Source organism: Alosa pseudoharengus, unplaced genomic scaffold (genome assembly GCF_046254945.1).
Source record: "Alosa pseudoharengus isolate Yale_2024_CS ecotype anadromous, Long Island Sound unplaced genomic scaffold, YU_APseudo_1.1 YU_APseudo_1.1_scf_14, whole genome shotgun sequence".
In the NCBI taxonomy this organism is placed as follows: Eukaryota; Metazoa; Chordata; class Actinopteri; order Clupeiformes; family Clupeidae; genus Alosa; species Alosa pseudoharengus.
In genome coordinates, this window is record NW_027468609.1 from 6242278 (window position 1) to 6250106 (window position 7829).

The 7829-nt window shown below is 41.3% G+C and overlaps 1 long non-coding RNA gene across 1 annotated transcript; it reads right to left on the reverse strand.

Annotated features, from left to right (window-relative positions):
- Positions 1-2358: 2358 nt before the first annotated feature.
- LOC143122354 (uncharacterized) lies at positions 2359-4332 on the reverse strand. Its single transcript, XR_012986651.1, has 5 exons — positions 4199-4332; positions 3755-4111; positions 3515-3658; positions 3305-3363; positions 2359-3177 (listed from the first exon to the last, which is right to left on the reverse strand). It is a non-coding gene; the product is annotated as an uncharacterized LOC143122354 (long non-coding RNA).
- Positions 4333-7829: the final 3497 nt, after the last annotated feature.

Here is a 7829-nt window from a genome sequence, read left to right on the forward strand (position 1 = left end):
GAGCTGTACCCCTCAAAATCCACTTTTCTCGGGATTTTTTTCCAAGTCATTTGAATATTGTATTCGAAAGGGGAGGCAAAGAAAATACACTTGGTTGAGTATTATATTTTTTAAAGTCACTTAATTGTTCTAAAAAGCCTTTCAAACGTGTCAATGACGTCACTCATTAGCACAATGCTAACGTGTTATGGGCAACAACGACCCAACCTGTAAGAAAACAAAAGGACATAAGTACTCGTTCATTCAACTTTTGACCTATAACCCATGTTGAAGTTATACAAACTACAATCAAATCTGAGATTTGTCAACGACAATCAGGTGAAAGAGACAAATTTAGCCGTCTAGCTCCATTGACTCCCATTCATTCTGCACTCATGGCGATCGCCCCCAGTGGAAATCTGGTGGAACTGCAACCAAAATTCGGTACAATGGGACTTAATACGGAGTGGCCAGGCTCTCCGTAGATGGGCTCTGCCCAAACCTAAAAACTGGAAATGCGTGCTATCCAACATGGCGGACCATTTTGAGAAACGGTAGGCCTAGGGGATGGCCTACCTAGGTCCTAAGTTATCCTAACAAGTTAAGATTTTTACAACAAGCTTTCTGATGGAAAAGTGGTGTTTAATATGCATAAACTTTGTTCAGTGAACGCATAACACCATTACCCTGGAAATCCAGAGTTCTCGAGAGAGCACAATGGAATTGTCTCTGCGAGACACTCTGGCAAAAAGCAATAATGCACGTTACTTTTACCCCAACATTCCGGGGAACCAGCTAAACTGATGAAGACAGCGCTGCAACGTTGGAGGACAGTACACATTGGTCGTAGTGTTATCCGATTGCGTCGAAGTCCGAATAGGTCTAGTGTTATCCATTTGCGTGCAGTGAGATTTTTAAATGCATGCTTGTTGCCGCCCCTCGAGTTGGGCCATTACATTGTTCTTTGCCAGACCCTTAATCTTTCTAGATTATCAGGGTCTGGATTTTCCAGGCTATAACACCATCAGTTTGTAAGCGAAATCAAGAATTACGATCTTTCAAGTTGTTTACCGTTACCTAGCAACCAAAGCTTCTAGTCATTCAACTTTTTAGCAGTTTTAACGTGAACAGGATGAGGCTTAGTGTAGCGGAGAGATAATCAGGATATGGCTCCAGGATCTATGGTTTGAATCTCGGTGAGAGTGATGTCATTATATTCATTTTGGACTGAATATTTGCATGGCAACACAAAATGTTGTGAAAGTATGTATGAACGACTCTCTCTTGGCTTTAGTGACGTTATCTCGCGGCAAATTAGCTTGAGCCAACTAAACAAAAACAATCATTGTTATGGTGTGCCTGGTAGCAGTGCACTTTCACCAAGACACCTCATCTGCTTGCTTCTTTGACCTGGTAGCTACTGACTAGCTATTTAGAGCCATGAAGTAGCTTTAATAGAAATATTTGGTTTGGCATGGTTGGACTGGCCTGCTCGTGGGCCTACCAGTGCCTCTGTGTTTTAGCCCAGGACCCTTGGTTGGATTTGACCTCTTCCTGTTTGGAGAGGTCCCTGTTTAGTGTGTGTTTTTGGCCGTTTTCATTTCGTTTTTGCACACAGTCTGGTTGTTCTGAGGAGACGGTGTGTGGGCTGGTACAGGACTTGGAGCTAAGCTGGTGTCCTCTTGCATTGCATTCACTATTAGTTCATCCTGACTTCCACATAATCGCACACACCTAGGTTAGGTACTTTGGTCTGGGCAACATATACATTCCTTGTTGCAGGGCTTTGACTTCCTAACAATCAAGAGACAAACAAACCAGACCTGATATCAATGCAGAATAATTCAAACGTAACCTGTCAAACAAACAGGACTTGAAGTAAGTATGGGTACTAAGTAACCATAACGTACACAAAAGCATCGACTTTCTCCTCACAAGATGGCAGCAACCGGAAGGGGGGCAAGATAAAGCACTGACTGCACAAACAGTCCTTTTTAAACCCTTGCTTTACACTTACAAAGGTAAAAATACTTCAGTTTGTCTGCAGAGACCCTCTCAGCAAAGACATTTAATGTTTTTTACTGAGCCTAGATAATGGATAAAAAGAGGAATTTTCTTTGACGTAGCGAAGTCAAAAGTCTCCAATGGCTATGCTATATGATATTTAGTTGTAAATGCATATTCCGGTCTTACTCAAAACTGCATTTCGCTTGGGATTTTGGTCCCAAGCGAAAATGTAAAAAAGTTGTTGTTAGTCGGGAGTTTCCCTTCAAGTTGTTTACTAATTGCAGTTCCATACCTGCTGGCTACCATTACACAGATGTAGAAACAGGGAAATAACAATGCAGTTGGAATCATTTTTAATGAGTTACTATTTTATTCATTTATGCATTTAGCCAACATTATTATCCAAAGTGACTTACAGAGACCAGAGACCAGCTGCAAGGACAGTCCCCTGAGTTAACTCAGGTGCTTTGCTCGGAGGTACATTGGTGGCAATTGGAAATCAAACCTATGACGTTCTGGTTTCTGTGAAATCTGACCGTGATCTGTCATTTTTCAATACAGGAGGCATTGCTCACACAAATCGGAAAACAAGACAAGTTCCTTTTTGTAGCAGAAATGTTATGGAAGCATTTCAATCTGCTCTTCGGTATCAAAATGTTTTACAAACACTTCTGTCAGTTTTGAAATTAAAATAATGCAGTGAAACATTGCTTTCATTACTTAAAAAAGAAAGATTGCATTTACACATAAAGACAAAAACAAGACCAAAGTAATGTTATATTAACAAAGTCAACAGTACACTTAAACATCAGCATGACACATTGGAGTCATTTACACAGTACATTTTGAACAACACTACATCAACAGCTTATTTTATAAATAAAGTGTGTTATGTGTTAAGTATGCATTGTAATATACATGGTTAGGCCTATTATCACACAAACATTCTTAAATTTAGCTGGTTTCAATGGTAAAATATATCGGAAAGTAAATCCGTAAATGCCAGATAATTGTGGAATCATGGCAGGAGAGAAGGCTGAAGTCTCAGCACAGCAGGTAATACTTCTAGTTTGTACCAGTTCTGACCTCAGAGTAGGTACTGAAGTCCGTATTCTGTTGACTCTTTCTCTTGGGATTCGGCTTGTGTCTACTGGTAGGCATGTCCAAGGAGGCATAGCAAAGGTCTTCATCCTTAAACATTTGTTAAAATATAGATCATATTTAGATAAACAGTATACAAAATATTCAGAATAGAAAAAATAAATCAAGATCGTCTGATCTCTGGGGTTCCAGAATGCAACTCTGTACATATGAATACCTGTCTCCTGCTTTTCTTTGTGATTGTATATCCCAGAGAAAGCTCCTTCTCCTTTGACCCTTTTGACAAAGAAAATAAAATAAAATAGTGATACAACACAAAAGCATTCTAGGTTCCCAAAAATCTCTCACAAAAACCCACATTTTGGTTTCTACAACAGATATCTGTCCTGAGTGGAGAGCCGTGGGTGGAGTGAAGAGAGTGAAGTACCTTTTGTACGGAGTAGACAGTACATGCAAGTAGAGGAGATGAACGCGGTGAGTATTATACATGTGGGACACAAACTGACCAGCAGAATCCAGCAGTGCCCACATTCAGGAGGACAATTGGGAGGCTTAGCACTGGGAAGGGTTTCTATAGAAAAACACACAAACACACACATTCAGATGTATACACACATAGATGATATCTCACAGGCAAAACAATAACAGTACTGAGTAATGAATTTACCTTCAAAAATGACTTTGAAAGTTTTGCCAATTGGTTCCCTTTTCGGTGCCCTTCCCTTTTCTAATCCTGACACGTCAGTTTTTGAGCCGGTGCAGTAGTAAAGACCAAGATCACCCTCAGTGATGTTCTCAATCCTCAGAACACTGGAATTAGTTGAGGTTGTAACACTGAAGCGAGGTGGAGCCCAAATACCTACTATGGAGAAAGGTGGCTGATACACATGGGTGCAGTTTCTATTCCACTCTATAGTTACCACCTCTGTTTCTGAGTTACACTGCAAGGTGATGTTTCCTCCTGGTTGGACTCTTTTCTCAACCACTTCTCCAAAGACTCTCTCCACACCATAGAATAGCATGACTGAAAAAAATAACAAGTAATGTGTCAGCATCAATAAAACATAAACAACTGTAAGTAAGATCAGTGGTAAAAATGTTTACTACTCACACAAAACCGTGAGGGCGGTGACACCCAGCTCGTCCATCTCTGTGACTGAGCAGGTAGCAGCGAGTTGATTACTGCAGGGGCCTTTGATGCGGATTTCCGTCAGAAGGGGTTCACTTTACCATTAAAGGACAAGAGCTCAGTGATTGGGTCAGACTGATGGAAAATGTTTTTTTAACACCATGATGATGTGAGAGTGAGAGGGTTGAGGTAAAGAGACTGACACTTATGTCAAACAAAATGAAGAAGACAAAATGGCCTTTAACCTTTCACATTCTGGATTATCTTCACTACTGTCTTAAATGAAACAGAGTGTTTTCAAATTTGGTTTATCACAGACCATGGTCAGTCTAAATCATATCAAAGCCATGAACTGTTCATGTTTTCAACAAACCCTCATCTCATATTCTTGAATTTCCCCTTGGGGATCAATAAAGTATCTATCTATTTATCTATCTATCTATCTATCTATCTATCTATCTACCTAAAACACTGTCAAACATGCTGTGTTCAATGCTGCTGCACTTGGACAGCAAAGAAGTTTAATGGCATTTCTTGCCATCAGACCTTTTAAGTGAAGTTGTAGGACCCAACCTGAGAGACTGTAGCATGGGCCACAAATGGGAGGGGCTTTGGTCTGCTGTAGCTCCCCCTAGGAAAGGGCCCCTCTAGCATCCCTAATGGATACAAATGTGATAATCATGTACACTGTACTCCATGGTAAAGATATGTTATGATGTGAATGTATTTTTATAAAAATGATGGGTATAGTTTGAGAAATTCAGTGTATGGTAGGCCAACAGGAAGTGTCCAGGAAATGGTTTGCCGTACTGTATGCACCCTGCAGACAGAGATGTTATTGAGATTAAGTGGCCTACTTAACCTTAAGTAGAACACACCAAATTGTATGATTGGTGTTGTACAATAGTTTATGACTATGCTTATTTAGAGATATGTGGTGTTTCTGATGTTCAGAGAGACAGCAGAAACCATGACTCTGTAAAGTTAAGCTGACACGCACTGTCATGTTCATGTTCATTTTACTGCACATATATAAGACAACTGTGTGTAGCACCAGTACTGTGCAAGATGCTACATCAAATGAACTGACTGAAGCATGGCCAGAAGTAAACAAAACACTGTCTTTTTCTTATACACACACCATACACCAAGTGACCGTAAAAGAGCACAGAGCATGTAGGTGAGAAGCTACACAGTAAAGTGAAGACACCACAGCAGAAATGCCATAGGCCTATTTGGATGATCTAAAGCGCATGGGGCCCTGTCTCACACCCGGCACGACGTGGCGCCAAGTCTTATTCATATCGTACACCCAAGTGTTATTCATATCGTACACCCAAGTGTTATTCATATCGTACACCCAAGTCTTATTCATATCGTACACCCAAGTCTTATTCATATCGTACACCCAAGTCTTATTCATATCGTACACCCAAGTCAGTAATGAATTTTTCGCCATGCGCTCCACTTCCATTGAACATTGCGCCCACGTGTGTGTCAATTAAAAAATAGGTGTGGTCTGGCACATGATCCAAAAATCACTATGTTACACCCACTAAAAATCATTACACCACTGACCAAGAAAAACCTGGTTTATAGCGAAAGGCGCATATAAAGCACAGCGGTGAAGACGCACTGTCACGAGATGTAAGCAGCCCTTAGCAACTAGTCCCAGGTAACGACTCATTTTCAGGATGAATATCCTTAGGATTTTTATTCAGTTATTCAAACATTATTGGGGTAAGGCTGGCACATTTTTCAAAAGGGTTGTTCTTATGTTTCTTAATAATAATGCGTGTGTTTTGGACATAACGTTCACCAGTGAGAGTGCCATATGCCATTCCCTTTAAGAGCATGGAGTACACAAGAGCATGATTGCTTGGTATTTTGACGATGAGTGAGCCCATCTCTGCAGAAAGAATCTGCTTGCATGCGTGGTCGTGTAGGATTCCGCTAAAGCTTGCTTTGCTAAAACGTTTGTGTGTGAAAAGCAGAGTATACGCACGTCTGCACTCACCAGTATTTGAACTTGTAGGCAACGACAAAACAAAGGGCCCTATCGTGCACCCGGCGCAACGTGGCACAAAGCGCAACACAAGTCTTATTCATATCGTACACCCATTCAGTGATGAATTTTTCGTCACACGTTCCACTTTCATTAAACCTTGCACCCACGGGTGTGGCATTTAACAACATAAGGTGTGGTCTGGCACATGATCCAAAAATCGCTATCCTACACCCTCTAAAAATCATTACGCCCCTGACCAAGAAAAACCTAGTCTATAGCGAAAGGTGCATATAAAGCACGGCTGAAGGTTTACTGTCACGAGATATAAGCAGCCCTTAGCAACCAGTCCCAAACAGCTCCTCTGCAGGATAAATATCCTTGCGATTTTTATTCAGTCATTCGAACATTATTGGGGCGCACAGTTCAAAGAGGTTGTTCTTATGTTTCTTAATTAATCACGGGTGCGTTTTGGATATAACATCTATTAAACCAGTGAGAGTGGCATATGCTGTTCCATTTAAGAGCACGGAGCGCATAAGAGCAGGGCGTCCTGGTATTTTGACGAGTGAGCACATCTCTGCAGTAAGAATCTGCTTGCAGACGTCATGTACCAGCAGGATTCTGCTTAAGCTTGCTTTGCTAAAACAAACGTTTGTGAGTATACACACATTCACACTCTCCAGTATTAGAACGTGTAGGCAAAGACAAAGCAAAGTCTTACTCTAAGTTACTATGACCGCTGCTAGCATAGGTAGCATAGCGGCCATAAAGGTTTAATCAGAGTTTTCTTTCTTCCGGATTTTTTTTCCAGTAATTTTGTGTCAACGATTCTTGGGACCCTGAAAGACAGGGCTACACGAAATTGGTGGGCATGTAGCCCCACAAGGATGATACAGAACCATTGATTTTCATTTTGATCCGTCACCCACTCGCCGTACCAGGCCCCTTCTTGAGAACCGTAGGGCCTTGGACGACCTTGGTATCAAGGGGCCATGTCAACCCATCCCATATCCACTCATTCGAGGTATAGCACCTTCTAGTTAAAAAGCAAAAAGGAGGGTTTGTAATCGCAGGTATCTCTGGCTGACATGTTCAAAACTGCACAACATTTGAAGAGTAGAATCATTATGACACCCTATTAATGCATGCCAAGTTTTGTGGATTTCCATTCATGCGGGGTCATATCAGCTACACAAACACACACACATAAACACAAACACATGAAAGCATGCACACACATGCACACTCACACACACAGCACACATGTATGCTCACGCACGCACACACTCACATGAACGCACTCACACGCACACACAAACACAGACACACACACATATACAGATACATACACAAACACATTCACGCACACACACATAAACACACCTGCACGCACATGCACACGCATATTTTTGCAGAGAGAATATGTGTAGGACTTGGCGTCGGTCATATTGTGTACCGCTCTACTGTACATCTAGTATTGGTAGTGTATTGGTAATATAGTAAAGGCCCTGAGTGCCTTTGCACTACAGCCTGAAAAAGAACATGTGAGCAACCCATTGAGTTTTCTAGAGAAAATTACTTAAAACCATGACACAGAAACAAGGC